Genomic DNA, 18,479 nt, shown 5'->3' with positions numbered 1-18,479 from the left:
TAGATTGACCCCGATTTACCTAGTGATCTACTTTATACCTTTGCTATCGATTGTCAATCTGTTCACTTCTCCTTGTTGCATCAATATAACTCTTAGAGGTGGATGGCCTTTGTGCTTGAGATGCTTCTTCAGTATATCAAAGACCTATCTTTATTAGAGGAGAATGCTGCACTTTGATAATCTCATCTAAAGTTTCAGATCCTTTAGCAAATATAAGATTAAGAGCTTTTGTTTTCTCAATATCTTTTCTAAGTCCCACAATTTCACATTCTAACTTTTCATTATGTTTTTCCCTTTCAGCAAGTTGGAATGTCAGAGTATCTATAATCATACTCTTTTCTTATAAATAAATTTTAAGTTTAGAAATTTCTTCATAGAGATCATCTTCATCTATAGTATCCAAGAAATCATCATCTTCAAAAGCCATCAAAAGTCTATAGTCATTACCATGTTCATCTTCATCACTATTTAAAAGTCCATCATTGTCTTCATGTGTATAATAGCTCTTCTTACTTATACTCTATTTTCTATTCCATTTAACTGGTTCCTTACCTTTATCAAGCTTATCTTTATGAGGATATTTGGCTGCATAGTGACCGACTCTTCCACAAGAAAAGCATTTGAAAGGTAGCTTAGCTCTGAATCTTCCAGAACCCTGTTGAAGGTTTTTGAAAAAGTTTGATTCTACCTCTCCTTCCGACGTATGTCCCGACTCATTGTATTCTCCTTTGAATGCGGCTTCTCTCATGTCTGATGGACCCCCTTTTCTCATTTCGAACGCAGTTAGGATTCTATGCAGCTGTGACATGGTAATACTCTAAAGATTCTGCTTTTCTTCTATGGCAGAAACTTTTGATTCAAACTTAGAAGACAAAGGTCTTAGAACCTTTTCAACCAAAGTAACTTCTTTTATCTCTTCACCCAAGTTTTTCATGTGATTAACAATATCATCTATACGTAAGAAATAATTAGCCAGACTTTCATCATTGTGCATTCTGAGAGTTTCATATTGAATTCTGAGAGATTGTAGTTTTGCACGTTTTACCTGATCGTCTCCTAGAACGATATTGTCCCATAATTCTTTGTCAGTTTTGAGCTGCATCACCTTGATGAATTCTAATTGAGATAGACTCCCCAATAAAGTATTGACAGCCTTTACATTTGTTTCATACTGTTTTTTACCAGCCGTATCTATAGGAGTTGCTGATGGAAATTTGTATCCTCCTTCCACGATATCCAAAACTTCTGTACCAAGAGATTGGAGATAGGTTGTGATTCTTACCTTCCAATATACGAAGTTGCTCCCATCAAAGATTGGTGGCCTGATAGATGCCTCTTTTTCATAGTTGCTCATGATGATAGATCTTCCTTAAAGCGATCAAGCTCCTTCTGAAGGACCTGCTTTGATACCAATTGTTGGAAACAATACTAAGAGGGGGGGTGAATTAGTATTATCAAGTTAATTATTTTTCATTTCACAATCAATTTTGTATACGCTACTTCAGTTAGTGAAAACTACGTATATACGCAACTATAGTTAAGGAAACTAGCGTATAACCTGCAGACTTATAATTTAATTTATTCTTCGGATTTTGATCATTAATTTGTGCATCAGAACCATATAAACAGTAACTGGGAATAGTAAAACAGAGCAGACAGTCACACACAAGAACACAAGATATAAGGTGGAAACCCAATGTGGGTGAAAACCACCTGCTGCAATTCGTCTCTATCTTCTTTTAATCATAAACTTATTTTTACAATGTTTTTGTACTGGTGCAGTCTTATACCAGTACGCAGGTTTCTACCTACAGAAGGCTATAACCTTCTCTCGTTCTCCATCTTATCCTGGAAGGGAGCTACAACCCCCTTAGCTCTTGTACTAGCTGATGTACTAGTACGTAGGTGCTAACCTACAGAAGGCTACAACCTTCTCTTTTCTTCCAGGGACCATGTTTCATAAATTTTCAAACTAGATCCATCAATAACGTCAATCAAACATCAAGTATATCTACATCAACCGATCTCCTTTGCACCAACCAAAACAAAATCAAACAATCACTTCTCTGAATGCTATAACCAGAATACAGTAACAGTAACCAGAAACCAATCCTGAACTCAGAACACTGTAGCAATAAACAAAAGTAGCTGAAACATATTTTATGAGTCGTACGTTACTTCAATATGTGGAACCTGAGTGAATATGCTGCTGTATTGAGGCAAACCTACGTATACGCATTTTGGAAACACCAAACTAGCGTGTATACGCACCTTTTCTATGCAGAACCTGTGTACAGATCTATAAAAGATAATTTACCCTTTTCAAATATTTAGACATCAGTTATACCCCGATTATCAGATTTATAGATCAAGTCATGTGCCAAATATAATAGATCAAAATCACACAAAGATACTTCTCTTCAAGCCTTGAGATCTTTACCCATCAATAGAACTTATCCTTCTCCTTGTGCTCAGGTTCCTCCTTGATTCAAATCCAGCTATGCACCATAACCCAATGACTAGTATTCTAGAGCTTGCTATTCATAAGATATTCAATCCTTCAGTGACTTTGCCTAATGATCTCCTTCCCCTTTTATAGTCTTAGTCCTTACTCAATACCATGGTCTAAAACCACTTAGAACCAATACTCGGGACCCAATACCTGGGTTCAACACTTCAGACGAGATACCATGGTCCAAAAACATAGGTCCAAATACCAAGGACTAAATACCATGGACTAAAAAATAAGTTTTCCCACATGTACGTGATTTTCCTTGCATGAAAGTGCATGCGTACGTATACGCGAATTTTGATTAGAGATCCCATGTGTATACGCGACTTGGTTAAGAGGAACCTACGTATATCTCTTTTTCTTTCATTCTGAGAGCCTGAATTGTGATCTATCATTTGAGTGAGTTTCCATCAAGGACAACACTTGTCACATAGTCCCAAACCTATGTCATAATGCCAACATATCCAAGGTAGTGGCTAACAGACTCAAACCTTTACTTCCTGTTCTAGTTTCAAGGGAACAATCAGGTTATGTGGAAGGTAGACAAATATTTGACAACATAATTCAAGCTCAATAGGTGGTTGATGATCATGCAATTAGATATAGCCAAAGCTTATGACAAGGTGAACAGGACCTATATCAAAAAAATTCTTATTGCTTTTGGATTTGATCATAACTGGGTCAGATGGGTAATGGCACTGGTGACTTCCTCTAGTTTTTCTATATTAGTTAATGGCTCTCCCTCAAAGATTTTTAGTCCTTCAGGAGGCCTCAGACAGGGAGACCTTCTCTCTCCCTTTCTTTTCATCCTCATGATGGAAGGACTGGGTCAGTCAATAAAGCATGCTAAAGTAACAGGAAAGATTAAGGGCTTGCAACTAACTGAGAATGGTCAGGCCCTGACTCACCAACAATTTGTAGATGATACCATGTTACAGGGAATCCCCACAGTCAAAGAAGCTTTAGCCTATAAAAAATTATTGAGTCTCTTTGCCTTGGCTTTAGGTATGGAAGTTAATCTATCCAAATCCAAAATCTTTTTCTTCAATACCAATATTGCTATTCAGAAAAATATCTCCAGAATTCTAGGTTTTCAAATGGATTCCCTTCCCTAAAAATATTTGAGAGTTCCTCTAACTACGAAACCAATGTTCAAAAACATTTGGGAACCCTTCATCAATAAGTTAAAGGATAAAGTCAGTAAATGGACCATCAAACCTTTAAATCTTGTGGACAGGTTGGTACTTACAAAAGCTGTTCTGCAAGCAATCCCTATTTTTATGTTATCAGCTCTCCCAACTCCAAAAGGAGTCCTACAGCAATTTAGAAATATTCAAAGAAACTTCCTTTGGGGTAAGGAGGAGACAAGGAAGAAATGTGCCTTAGTTTCTTGGGAAAAAATTTGTAGACCCAAGAACCATGGAGGGCTAGGCTTGGATGATCAGGAAATACTCAGCAAAGTTTTAGGGGCCAAACTATGGTGGCGTTGAGTTCAGAATCTAGAGACTCAATGGGAAAATATCTGGAACGAAAAATGTGCAAGATACTGGAAAACCAATGATCTCATAAGAATGTCAGGAAATATAAAAGGCTCATACATCTGGAACAAAGCCTGAGAGAATAGAAGCCTAGTGCAAGAAAATAGTTTCTGGGAAATCAGAGAAGGAGATCTAGCAATTTTTTGGGAAGATAAGTGGCAAGAAGAACCAGTTCTATTAAAAGAAGACTTCTTCAACCTTAAACATGAGACAGATACCCAAGGATTAATTAAGGTAAAGGACTTCTGTGATCATACTCATCATACGGAAATGTGGAGAATCTGGAGAAACACTGATTGCAGAAATAACAATTCCTTGAAAACAAAAGCAGAGGCACTCATGAAAATGGTGGAACAAAGGAAGATCTTAGTTTCAGGGGGGCAAGACCAACTAAGATGGGGCAATAACAAAGAGGGCACCTTTAATCTTAAGGAAGCAAAAGGCATTCTCCTTGAGCTCGATCTCTAGGTTCCAGACAAAATCTGGCAGAACCTATGGAGGCACCAAGGGTGGATGAAAATCAAACTCTTCATGTGGTTGGCATACCACAAGAAAATCTTGACTTTGGATAATATCAGGAAGAGGGGTGTTCTGTGGCCTTCAAGATGCCAACTCTATGAGGCTCAAGAGGAAACAATGGAGCATTTACTCAACAGATACATTTTCACCTCCTCGTTATGGGATATATTTGCCACAATCTTTCAGCAATCCGACAGGGACAGAGGGAGCATAATTAATACCCTCAATAATTGGAGAGGAAATTTTTCAGATTATGAAATTCTCAGCTTAGCTTGGGCCCTTACACCAAGCTTCATTGTATGGAACGTTTGGAAGGAGAGGAACAAAAGAACATTTAAGGATGAAAAGAATCCCCCACACTGCGTGTTTGAGATAATCCTGAAACATATTAAGGAGATAGTGGGAACCACTATTCGTAACTAACCTAAAGATCCTTCCTCTGATATGGATTTAACAATTATCAGGCAGTTGGGGATGCAGGGGCTTACTCCTCAAGGCCTAGATAAGAAGGTTATATCAATGGATATAGAGAAGGATTTCTGGCATCCTCCCCCGGAAGGATACTTGAAATACAACATTGATGGGGCTTCAAAAGGAAACCGGGGAACCACAGGGTATGGAGGAGTCCTTAGGGATGCAGAGGGATGTATTATCTTCATCTTCCATTGCAACCTAGGAAAAGACACCAACAACATGGCTGAATTAATGGCTTTGGAGCAATGCCTGGAATTTCTGAGTCAAGATAACTATTTCAATGTGATAATAGAAGCGAATTCTAATTTAATCATTAACTCAGTGAAAAAAATAAATAGTGGAACCACGCCGGAGAAGGTCTCCAAACACTGGAAATTAATCTGGGTTTTCTAAAGAATTCACGGTCATCTCCAAGGCCTTCACACTGTCAGTTTCCATCATGTTCACAGAAAGGCCAATAAGCTGGCGGATATTCTTTCCAAACAGGGTGTCAGCTGTACTGATGATGTGGTTTCGATGGAGTGGCAGGAGTTGTGTCAGAGCAGACTGAGAGCTCTTTGTTGCGAGAAAGCACGAGAGGATATGGAAGTGTTTAGATACAAAGCCATGGAGGAAAACTCGAAATGATTTGTCCTCTATATGCGTCATAAGTATCTTGCAAACTATTCTTTGGTGGGGGGCAGACCATGGCTAGCCACTGAAAATCCCAGAGTTAGCGAGATAGATGTCACACTTCATCGAGGTGAACGAAACGGACATCATAGTTCATCGATCATTGGAGAGCCTCTCATATTTACTTGGTTCCAGGTTTAGGAAAGGAAGAAAAGAATGCGAGGGATGAATCCAATTTTTTCCAGTAGCCGGATTATTCATACTTTTGGGTTTCAGAATGTAAAACCGCTTCCTAGGTGGTTTTCGGCTGATCGCAACACTCTCAAGTAGGACATAGTTTTAGCAATTTTGTAGCAATTCCGTTTAGCGTCCTACACGTGGCAGGGAGATGGATTTGCAAACCGCCCTTCATCACACACTAACGTCTGGTTTTCTTGTTCGATGCGATATTAATCTCTACCACAAGATTTCGCTTAGTGGATCAACAATCAAGTTCGATCGTGCAGCTTGGTGGGGCAGGACCGTTAAACATCAATCATCTTTACTGAGCGGTTTCCTCCTAGGCCGTTGGTTTGAGCGCAGAAATGGACGACGCAGATTAAAGGGGCTTTTCCGGGGGCTAGGGTGCGGGAGCTTCCACGGGTTTTCTTAGGGCTGGGGTGCAAATTTGGTTTATATTCCTTGGGTTCGGTGATTATCTTTGTAAGGCTAAGAGGTTTTGCCTTAGGTGGCTAGTTTTCTAACTTTTTTTCTGATTACTTGGCGACGTTTGTATATTTTGTAAACTATTTTTCGACTTAATGAAATAGAAGGATCAACACTTGCTTTAGCAAAAAGAGAAAAAGGGCCAAGGTTGTCTACTATATTGTGTAATGCCAAAATATTATGTGTAATAAAATTTTATTATCAAAGAATATTTACATGCTTTTGTGATTGTGAAATATGTTTGTCTATCTGTGTGATTATCATGTGGTGATTATCTTGTGTTGTGTGTTCTCATTTCCAATTGAGAGAGAGTGAATGTGAAAGAAACAAAAGTGATGTTTATGCCTAGCAAAATATTTTTATCGGCGTGGTTAAATCATACAGATGAATGGATGTCATTTGTGGGCAGAGGAAAAGCGATATGCTCCGAGAGTTCATTTGATTCATGTTGCAAGCCAAAACTATAAACACTACCAAATATAAGTCTAGGTTTATGGTTGAGCATTGAATTTTGGAGATGAATGGCATAGATCAGTTGAATTGATTCCTCCTTGGCCTTAACATAAAAATAAATCTCTAACATTAATTTAATTAAATCTATAGTGGTTGTAGCATTGATTTACAAAAATTGATTAACATGTGGATATTGAATATATGATTTATTTCAATGAGTATGATATACATGATTTCATGAGCATTCAAGCTATGTGTTTAGCACCATTGTTGATGGAGCATTTCTCATTTGTATGATTTTTGAGGTAAAACCTTCAAGGCACATGGTATTAATAACTTTCCAGGTCTGTGTCCCATCATGAAGCATGTAGGGAGTATTTTTTCTTTTCCTCTTTGAATAGAGTCATTTTTGCAACCTTGTGGATGGAAGAACGCAAATATTGTACCAATCAATAGCATATTTTCTTATTCAGTAAGCATAAATTGTTTGGCTAGAATCATCTTCAACAAAATTTTGATGTGACAAGATAGAGCAGCATTGAAGTGGTTGAGAGGAAGAAAGTCACTTTTTTTATAATTTATATTGAGGGCATTAACCTGCTTTAAATATTGTTGAGAGTTATTGTTTACTGACAATTGAATTGTGTAGAAGTTTACAATTCAATCCATACCACTGCTCATCTCAAATCAATCAATTGAAGATGCAATTAATACCAATTTGTTTTATTGTGGATGTTAGAATATTGTTGTCTAGATCAGATTTGATGTAAACCAGACATTGATTTTGATATTGTAAGCATTGGTGTAGACCAATTGTCTAATATCAAATTGTTTGTCGAGAATCACCTTCAACAAAAATTTTATGTGACAAGGTTGAGAAACATTGAAGTGGTTGAATCGAATGGAAAATTTGAATGGATATTGAGAGAAATCAAGTCACCCTTGTATACTAAGGGAATTAACCTGCCTTAAATATTGCTCATATTTCTTTTATTGATAACTGAATTGTGCAGAAGTTTACAATTCAATCCACACCACTGCGCATATCAGATCAGTCAATTGAAGATGTAATTAATGCCAATTTTTTTTGATTGCAGATGTTAGACTATTGTTGTGTAGATCAGACTTGATGTAACCAAACATTGATTTTTATATTGCAAACATTGGTGTAGATCGAAAGTTCTATTCTTTTAATTCACGAGAGAAGGAAATGTCATACTATTGTTGTGTTCTTGGAACAAATCATTAGACAAAATTTGGCACTTAGTGATTTGGTGCCATTAACTAGTCACTTGAACAATACTGAATGAAGATATTTGAAATAATATTCCTGGAACAAAAACTACTGCAAAACCAAAAGGATTCATTTTACAGGAGACAAGGGAATGTTGTTGATCTATTATATTTTTTTTATATAATACAAGAAATGTCTATTATATATGACAATGTTGTTGATCTATTATATTCGTTGTATAATACAAGAAATGTCTAATACATATGACAATGGAAGAGGACCAGTGTTAGTGATATATATGGCAATAGAAGAATCCCAGTGTTAGTACAAGATAACTGACTCGGAAGATAAAGATGAGGATGTGTACATGCGTTTAGTTAGTTATACACTAACACAGAATAATAATATTGTCGCTTGGACATGATACAATCATAATAATTTTTTGGACTTCATATTATATCAAGATAGTAAAGAATATGAAAAATTCAGCAATATTGAATTTTTATGGCACGTAGTCTGGTTTCGAGTACTGCTTCCCTAATTACATCTATAGATGATATTAATATTATTGTTTCTCTAAATTTCTCATCCCTTGTTACCATTGATACTATGTGAAAATCAATGAATACAATGACAACTATTTTCTCCATATATAATTTGCAATTAGCCTATTACCTTGTTATGAGATTTCATATTAACAGGGGCCTTTGATGGTCATCTAAGAGACATTTTTGTGTAAATATTTTATGTTAGTTGTGACATTATCATATTTTTTTGAGCAAGTTGTTTTTCATATATAGAATTCAGAATGTTATTTGCTAACACTGAATCTCATTAAGTCTTAAGTACTAATATTAGTTCTTATATTTATAGTAACAAGATTATTTACCTATAACAACTTCTTTGCTTCAGATTGGATATTCATCCCCTGTGAAGGATGGCACCACAAGTGATCTCGGGCTAATAGTATCTCAGGTTTAATTTTGAATGTAAAATTATTTAATTTGAGGTACTTGGTATCTACTTGGTAGATTTCCTATTAACCTATTCTGTTATTAAATAATTGGTAGTACTCTTTATTTGGTGCACCATCCAATGTTTGTGCAATGATTAGAGCAAGAGCCAATGGGAAATTTTTTAATTACATTAAGAGGAAAGGGGTGAGTGCTTTCAAGGATCTCAAGTTGCTATCATATGTGAACTATGGACATATTTATGATTCTCAAACAAATGATGACAAGTCATATCACATAATTTATTTAATTGTTTTCATTTTACATAAGACCACAAGCTTCCAAATTCATTTTCTATGTTATATAGAAGCACTAATAGTAGCAGTTATCCTAAACATTACATGGTGGCTTGCTATTTCTTTAACAGATGAGCATGAGAATTATGGGGAGATAAACTCTTTTTCTATTATTTATGTCATGATTTTGTGACTAAATTGGTAGCATATACAACAAGAACTAATTCTTCACAAAATATATATTTATGTCTTATGGGGAGAACTACCTTATTTGGAAGAGATGGATTTATTGCTTAACTTCACAAAAACGGTATATTTACAATCTATCCGAACATTATTTTTGACACAAAAGTAGTGCAACACAAATAAATAAGGAAATGGTTATGGTTATTCTAACAAAAGCAATGTTAATCATATAAAGTCAACAATAGGTAATAGTTACTGTAGCTAGTGTGTTCAATGTGCCTGCTTATTTTAGGCTAAACATAATAGAATTTATTTTGTCAGTATTTTGTAGTGTTTTGAATGGATGGACTATAAAAAGTCAAGAGATATGAACTTATTATTGACATTATTTTGATAATATATATAGAATTGAGATAATGGTAACAAAATAGGTGAAACCTCATTGAAATGTTACAAACCTAAAATAAAGTAGTAAGTCCTATTGTGTAATTGATATCCAAGATTGCTTGTAAGATTTTCTTGACATGCAACATGTACTGTAATGATAATTTTGGAGGAATTACATGTTCGATATCTGTAGCATATGTTTCTTCAATGATTTATATTTTCACATTGAAAAAGAACAAAAATAGACAGTTAACTAGAGGGACAATTTTCGCCATAGGCCTCTTTATTGATGAAGATTGAATTGTAAGTGAAACATTGTTAAAACTTGAAAACTAGCTTCTTGCAGAGGGTCAACTTTTTATATTACCTTTCACAGGTTTGAAAGATGATGATTTTATTTTGTAATTTTTGAGAAATTCCATGTTTAATATGTGCAACATATGTTTCTTTAATAACTTGTATTCCTGCATTCAAAAAGAATAGATAGAATGGTTGATGAAGAGGGAAAGTTATAGTCATAGACTTTTTACTAATGAAATTGAATTGTAAGTGCAACATTGTTGAAACTTGAAAGTGAGTTTCTTGCAAAGGATCAACTTTTTGTATAACTTGTAGTTTTGAAAATAAATGAATTTATTTTGTACTTTAATTCCTTTTATGCTTAGTCATGCAAGCAATATTGGGAGAACATAATTACATTGTGGAACAAATCATCACATAATTCGGAAGTTACATTTATTTATGTGATGCTTAAACCTTCTATTTAATAAATATTCATAGCTCTAGCTACAGGGATTAGTATTACACTTTGGAAGATTTTTGTCATATTATCAGTTTGTGTTTATGCTTGGACTAGTAATTTAGATGTTTGTTGTGCTATACTATAGGGAATGTGGGCAAAATTTAGCTCTTAGACTATTAGTTGTAATCCGAGGAAATTTTATTTCCGAGTTCATAACTATATTGAAGTCGTGATGTATTTAAAGTTGCAAATTCATGAAGAAATTTTGGTGAAAAAAATATATTCACTCAATATTTTTTATTTTTTGACATGAAAATAAGTCTTTTAGAGAAATTTTTTTATCTATCACAATAGATTTACATGATTCACAAGGCGAGAAATCAATATTTGGTCTGATTTCATATTTTAGGTTTGATAATTATAGATAATTTATGGGCTATAAATGTCTTCGAAGTCTCACTTCTAATTTAGTATTCAAATGAACATATTGAGTATCTTATACATAATTATTTTTCCCTTCACACACTTCTCATAACTTCCATAACCATTAGGTAGGGACATGAAATTTCGATGCTATTTTTCTTGTTTAGTAAAATATTTCCCAAGGATTCACAAATTTTTATAACTTATTGAAAGTTTTATATAGTTTCAAGGCTAATTTTTTTAAAGTCTAATTCTTTAAAAGGTGCTAGTTCAATGGAAGAGCACCTGCTTTACAAGCAGGAGGTTGGTGGTTCGATTCCATCATGCCCTAATATTCATATGGAATTGTGATGATTAGTTTTTGGTAAGAAAATCTCTTTTGACCATCACCAATTAGCTTGTGGTGACATTTTTCGACCCACCAAAATATGAAAGGGTTACTATCAATGAATGCCACCATCTATATGCATTAATAGTGGCGACCATAAAATGTTTATCACCATAAATCATTGTTGTTCATATGAAATGGTGATGGTCACTATCTGTCATTATAATCATTATTCGTGACGGATCTTGAATGTCACCATAACACCTATACTATTAGTAATGTGGCCTTTGGTGACGAAGACTCTTTTGACCATCACCAATGATCTTATGGTGTGTTTTTTCACCCTCACAAAAATATGAAATGGTGATGGTTAATGAACATTGCCATATATTTGCATCAATAGTGATGACTTTCAAAGGTCTATCACAATAAATCATTATTGTTCATATAAAATGGTGACAGTCACTATCCATCGTTATAATCATTATTCATGATAGACCTTGAATGTCACCATAACACCTGTATTTTTTTCGCCACCACCTTTGGTGACATTCAATTTTTTGGTGACAGATGCTAAGGTCTATCACCATTGCTCATATGAAATGGTGACGGTCACTATCCATCATTATAAATAATTATTGGTGACAAACCTTGAATGTCACCACAACACCTATACTTTTCGCGATGTCACCTTTGGTGACGTTCAATTTTTGGTGACGGGTGCTCTTTTGATCGTCACCAATGAGCGTATGGTGACATTTTTTGACTGTCACCGATGTCCTTTTTTCTTATGATGTTTTCTTTTTCTTTTGGTAAGATTGTTACTTTCTCATGTGTTATTCATTCATTTTAGCTCTTCTATTTTATTGAGCATGAAATTACTTTACTTTTATGGATTACATGAAATTATTGCACTACTTGAAGTTGGGTTGCCACCTTTGCATGCATTAGCTTTCAACTGATATGATCTAACTGAAGTGTCTATAAATGCATTGACAAAATCTTGCCAAATATTGAGGTATGTTACCATTCTTCTATAATGATGAATAAACTATAGTAAGCTCTTTCAACATTATATTTCATGTGTTATTCATAGAAGCATATTTGATGTTTGTGGTGGTTTTTATTAATGAGAAATCTTCAATGTTGTTGAGGAAGGTTATTGATTTGCATGGTCATTTCAAGGTTCCTAAATATCAAGGTCTTAATCTTGGTGTTCCTCTAAGTCTGATGATTAGTACTATGTATTTGCAAATTCATAGATGATTTGTTTGACAATTAATTAATATTTTCAATTGATTTGTGTTGGAAATACTAGGGGGGGTGAATCAATATTTCTTACAATTTTTTATTCTAGTGATTGCCAAAAGCATATATAGATATGTATGTGTATACGTAGAAGATAGAAACCAGAAGCTGGAATAAATGCTTTTATTAAAACTCAAGATAGTACAATGAAATAAATACAATATAAGTATATATCTGACTGTGAATATTTGCCAAGCTCCAACTTGGACTTTAGTGAGGCTCCAACCTCCAGAGCACCAACTTTGTTTAGCAATGGTTCTACACTTAGGAGCACCTACCCCTAATGACTTTAGTCTTATTTAGTTCTGAGGCTCCAACCTCTTGGGCTCCAACCCAATCTTGGTATACACTAGTATGCTGCTGCACTCTATTCAGCTGAGGTTCTCTCACTCCTACTCTCCTACCTATACTACTTCTATAGCCTCCACTGCTTCTACTCCCTCTTCTACCTGTACTGCTTTTGCTACCTCACTCTCTGGTTCTTCACCACCATAACGGCCCAACAATTCTCTGTTTTTACTATTTTATACATTCCCATGACTTTGTCCATTCGTTTCCGCTTACACCATCTCTTAGGTTTCCTCCTCAGTCGCTATCGTTTCCTCTAACTCGTTTGATCTTTCAGCTTCCCTCCTTGATTGTTGTGACTTCCTCTGTGCTGGCTTTCCATTCAACTTCTTGGCTTTATGGTCACTGTGTGTTAAAAATTGTAACCCGGGCCTATTTTTTTCAATGATAACAGGCATCCACCGAGACTGTTTCGTTTAACAGACATGCTACGTCCTATTGCAGTCGCAATCGGCATTATTTCACTCTCCTGTGCATATATTTTCAAGTCCGCTTTTTGCCTCCGATAGTGTTAAAGTATATATATGTGTGTGTGTGTGTGTGTTTCTTTTCCAATAACGTATTCTGTGCATATATATAAAATCTGCCTTTTCCGTTGATCACTACACCCCGACGTAATATTTCCCTGTCACATCCGATGAAGCTACACAGTCTAAGCCCTACCGTCTGATCATCTGCCAAGCGATCCAACGGCATTCGCTCCTCCTCATGCCGTAACTTAACCGCATGTTAACGCATGATAAAGTGGTTTTTGGCCGTGTCCCGTCATCCATGTGTTGTGCAATGAATGGTATCGCATGCCATGGTACGTTTACCACCCACCTCCGAAAACGGTGCAAGGAATACCGCTTACCGTCGTCCCCGCTTGCTATCTCCCGTGCATCTTTATCACCCATGACCGTTGGATCTGCCCATCATGCTGTATCTGCCATCCATCTACACAAATCTGATAGTGTATTTGCCAGGGATTCGTAGTATTCCACCTCCATATATGTTAATGCATATTTATATGGTTTCTACTCCGATAATAGATTAAACGCTTATATGGGCTTTACAGGCACGATAAGCTTCCGATAGTGTAATTGCTAGCATCCGATAAGCTTCCGATAGTGTAAGCACTAGCATCCAACTCTTTTGTGGATCTGATAGCGTTATCTGTGGCATATTTGCTCCTCTCGTCTCCATCTGCTCCGATGGCTCTGTGTGCTCCTCTTCTTTGGCTATGTCTGCTCCTCTTGTTGCTGTTCTATCTGCTCCTCGAATATTGCCATATTGACATCAATGACAATCTGTGTCCAACAATCTCCCCCTTTGTTATTGATGGCAATATTCTTCTGCTTCCCCCCCTTTGACATCAATGGCAAAGGAACGCATATGGACTCCCCCTGTCCTGCTACATCTTTATGAATGAACTTGAGTGATGATAAAGAAATAACCCCCATCTTTTGACACAGATGTTCGAGTGCTTCTCGAGGGAGAGGTTTTGTGAAAATATCAGTTATCTGCTCCTTAGTACTGATATATTCCAGGATGATTTTTTGTTTGGATACTTGCTCATGGAGAAAATGATACTCGATTGGTATGTGTTTGGTTCTTGAGTGCATCACTGGATTTTTGCTGAGACTGATAGCACTTGTGTTGTCACAATAAACAGTAATTGGTTGATCTATACATATGTCGAGATCTCTTAAAGCTTCCTTCATCCATAGTATCTGAGAACAACAGTCGGCTGCAGCAATATACTCGGCTTTGGCTGTGGATAATGATATGGATGACTATTTTTTGCTGAGCCAGGATACCAAACAGTCTCCTAGGAAGAATGCATTTCCACTAGTACTTTTCTGATCATCTATACTTCCATCCCAATCAGCATCGGTGTATGCAGTTACAGTCTGTGTTGAGTTCTTTGGGTACCAAAGACTGAAATTAGAAGTTCCCTTCAGATATCTAAGAATTATTTTTACAGCTAATAAATGGGTTTGCTTGGGAGCAAACTGAAATATTCCCACCATTCCTACTGCTTTCATTTTGTCTGGTCATGTAGCTGTTAAGTATAGAAGGGCTCCAATCATTGACCTGTAATGAGTTGCATCTACTAGAGGGGAGTCATCATCTTTGCTCAGTTTGCAGTTTGTGGTCATAGGTGTTCTCATGGGTGCACAGTCCTCCATTCCATATTTTCTGAGCATGTCTTTTAGATATTTGGTTTGAGATATACTCAATCCTGCTCTGGCTTGAGATATTTGAAGTCCAAGGAAGTGGGACAGCTCTCTTATCATTTACATCTCAAACTCTTTTGACATGCTTTGAGAAAATTCATGGCTCATTTCATCATTATTACTAGCAAAAATCAAATCATCGACATAAACAAGAGTAACTAGTAACTTACCTTCATCTGTCTTTATGTATAGATTACTTCCAGCCACTCCCTTTTTGAAGCCTTGTTGTTGTAAATAGTGATCCAGTCTTGCATACTAGGCTCTAGGAGCTTGTTTCAACCCATATAAAGCCTTTTTCAACTTACAAAATAAGTCCTTTCCTGCTATTAGATCAAAACCTTCTGGCTGATCCATGTAGACTTCCTCCTTGAGTTCCCCATTTAGAAATGTTGATTTCACATCCATTTGATAAATTTTGAATCCTCTTGAGCAAGAAAATGCCAAGAACATCCTAATAGCTTCCATACGGGCTACTGGTGCAAATGTCTCTTCAAAGTCAACTCCTTCAATTTGTGAATAGCCTTTACAGACAAGTCTTTCCTTGTTTTTGATAACTTCTCCTTCCTCATTCATTTTATTTTTGAACACCCATTTTGTTCCTATTATGTTTTTATCCTTTAGACGAGGTACCAACTCCCATGCCTTGTTCTTCTCAATTTGGGACATTTCTTCTTCCATGGCTTTTACCCAATGAGGACCCTTACTTGCTTCTGCAAATGTTTCTGGTTCTATCATAGATAGGAGGGCAACGACTTTTCTCTTGGGTGTGATTGTTATCCTTCTTCGGGTCTGCACACCTTCATCTCTATCGCCAATGATCTGCTCTTCTCGATGATGTATTTGGACATACTTCATCTTTGAAGGGGTATTAGGTGGTTCTCTTTCCTCTTCTTCTTATTCTTCTTCTTCCTCTTCTATTTCTTCCTCTTTAGGTTGTTCTTCTTCAATGAGAGAGTCATCATGTTCTTCAATTTCCTTTTCTGGAAGGTGTTCATCAACCTTTACATCAATGATTTCCACTATTTTCTTCAGTCGATAATTGTAGCACTTGTAAGCCTTGCTCCGCATAGAGTATCCAAGAAATATCCCTTCATCAACCCGAGAATCAAACTTTCCAGGTGAGCCATCACTTATTTTTATGAACCACTTGCTTCCAAAGATCTTGAAGTACTTCACTGAAGCAGGTCTTCCTTTCCATAGCTCATAAGGAGTTTTTTCACAATTTGGTCTTAATTGAGTTCGATTCAGTGTATAGACAGCTGTCCCTACTGCTTCTCTCCAAAATTTAGGTTGTAAGTCTGCTGCTAATAGCTTGTTTTTTGCCATTTCTTGGACTATTCAGTTTCTTCTTTCAACTACCCCATTTTGCTGAGGTGTTCTAGCAGTCGAGAATTCTCTTTTGATTCCATGAATCTTACAGAACACACTAAACTCGCTTGATGTGAATTCTCCTCCTTTGTCTATTCTGAGACACTTAATTTTTGAATTATTTTCATTTTCTACAAGGGTTTTTAGATTCTTAAAACACTCAAAAGTTTCCGATTTATATTTTATGAAATATATCCACATCATTCTAGTATAATCATCAACAAATAACACAAAGTACCTTTCTCCTTGGAGTGCTTGATTTCTAGTTGGCCCACACACATCAGCATGGATGATCTCCAAGGGATTTGATGTATAGAGCTCCTTTGTCTTGTGGCTGGTTCTGGTCTGTTTTCCATGTTGGCATGGACCACACACTGTTTGATTTGGTTTGGACAACCTTGGGATGTCTCGTACAACTTTGATCTTGCTGATATTGATAAGATTTTCGAAGCTTGTATGTCCAAGTCGCTTGTGCCACAGCCAACTATCATCTGTCTGACTTAAGTAGCATTTATTTTCTTGAATATTGTTCAAAATGTAATGTTGTCTGATGTTCTCACCCCTTTTGCCAAAAGTTTCCCTCAGGCAGAGTTCCTTATTTCACAGTCTTTGGTGCTGAAAACGACCTTATGTCCTTGATCACAGATTTGGCTGACACTCAGGAGGTTGTGTTTGAGCCCGTCAACTAGCAGAGCATCTTGAGCTTTTCCTTTTCCATTGATTAGAGTAACTGTTCCTTTTCCTGCAGTTCTGCCTTATCCGCTTCCAAAGGACACATTCCCTTCCTTTTTACTCAGTGAGACAAACTTCCTTCTGTCTCCTGTCATGTGTCTGGAGCACCCACTATCAACAAACCACTGGTTTTCATTATTTTGAGCATATAGAGCCAAGCTACATTTGTCCATGCTGGAGTTCCTGCTACTCGTCTTTCTTCCTTTGAGTGGGCATTCCTTTTCATAGTGTCCATTATTGTAGCAGAAAGAGCAAATCAGATCAAATTTGGTCAAGGGATCAAATGAATTGAATTTTGATTTGTCCTTGCCTTTTGGGGGCATATGAGTTGATTATTCAGTCCAATAGATTTGTCTTTTCACTTCTGCGAGCCATACAATGTCTGGCTTGATGACTGAAGTTTTTACAGTGAAAGCAATGTCCAAGAAATATGGTTTTGTACTTGTTGAAGCAACCACGATTTGATTCGATGTCCATCCTAGGAATTACTCCTCCCTCGTTCTTCGGATTTGCGATGGGCCTTTGGTGGAGTACAGGTTTGTATTTGCTGTAGTGTCCATGATTTGACTCCACATTCTTCTTTGGAGCAACTCTCTCTTCATTCTTGGGGTCTGGGATGCACTTTTGATAACATATTCTTTCATCTTTTGGATTGCAGGAAAGTGCATTGGCATATCTTTTCATACTATTCTTAGTGCTTGAGGATTCTCCTTTGAACCCTATTCCAGACTTGTCATGTTGAGGTTTTTAATTTTTAAGAATAGTCTCAAGTATTTGGGAGCTTTTACAACCCCTTTTAATTTGCTCCAACTCCTTTCTCAGAGACACTATGTCAGCCTCGTGTTCTTCACAAGTCTCTTCCTTTTCTTTAAGCTTTGCTTACAAGAGATCTTCTCTCCTTCTTATTTTTCGTTTTCCACTTTGAGAGAAATGATTTTGTTCTGTAGTTTCTCATTTTCTTCAATGGCACTTATTAATAGTTCATCTACATTTTCTTCCAGCCCTAAGTCATCATCATCTATGAGTGCCATGAATAATGCTTCTTGGCTTTCATAATGATCACTTTCCTCATCTGATTTCCTTTTGATGACCATAAACTCATCCTCATCAGACTCATCTTGCTTGGAGAAGAAATTTTTCTT

The sequence above is a fragment of the Pinus tabuliformis genome, chromosome Q (assembly GCF_031772625.1).
Source record: "Pinus tabuliformis cultivar Carrire ecotype Pingquan chromosome Q, CPIR1, whole genome shotgun sequence".
Classification (NCBI taxonomy): Eukaryota; Viridiplantae; Streptophyta; class Pinopsida; order Pinales; family Pinaceae; genus Pinus; species Pinus tabuliformis.
This window is presented reverse-complemented; position numbering follows the sequence as displayed.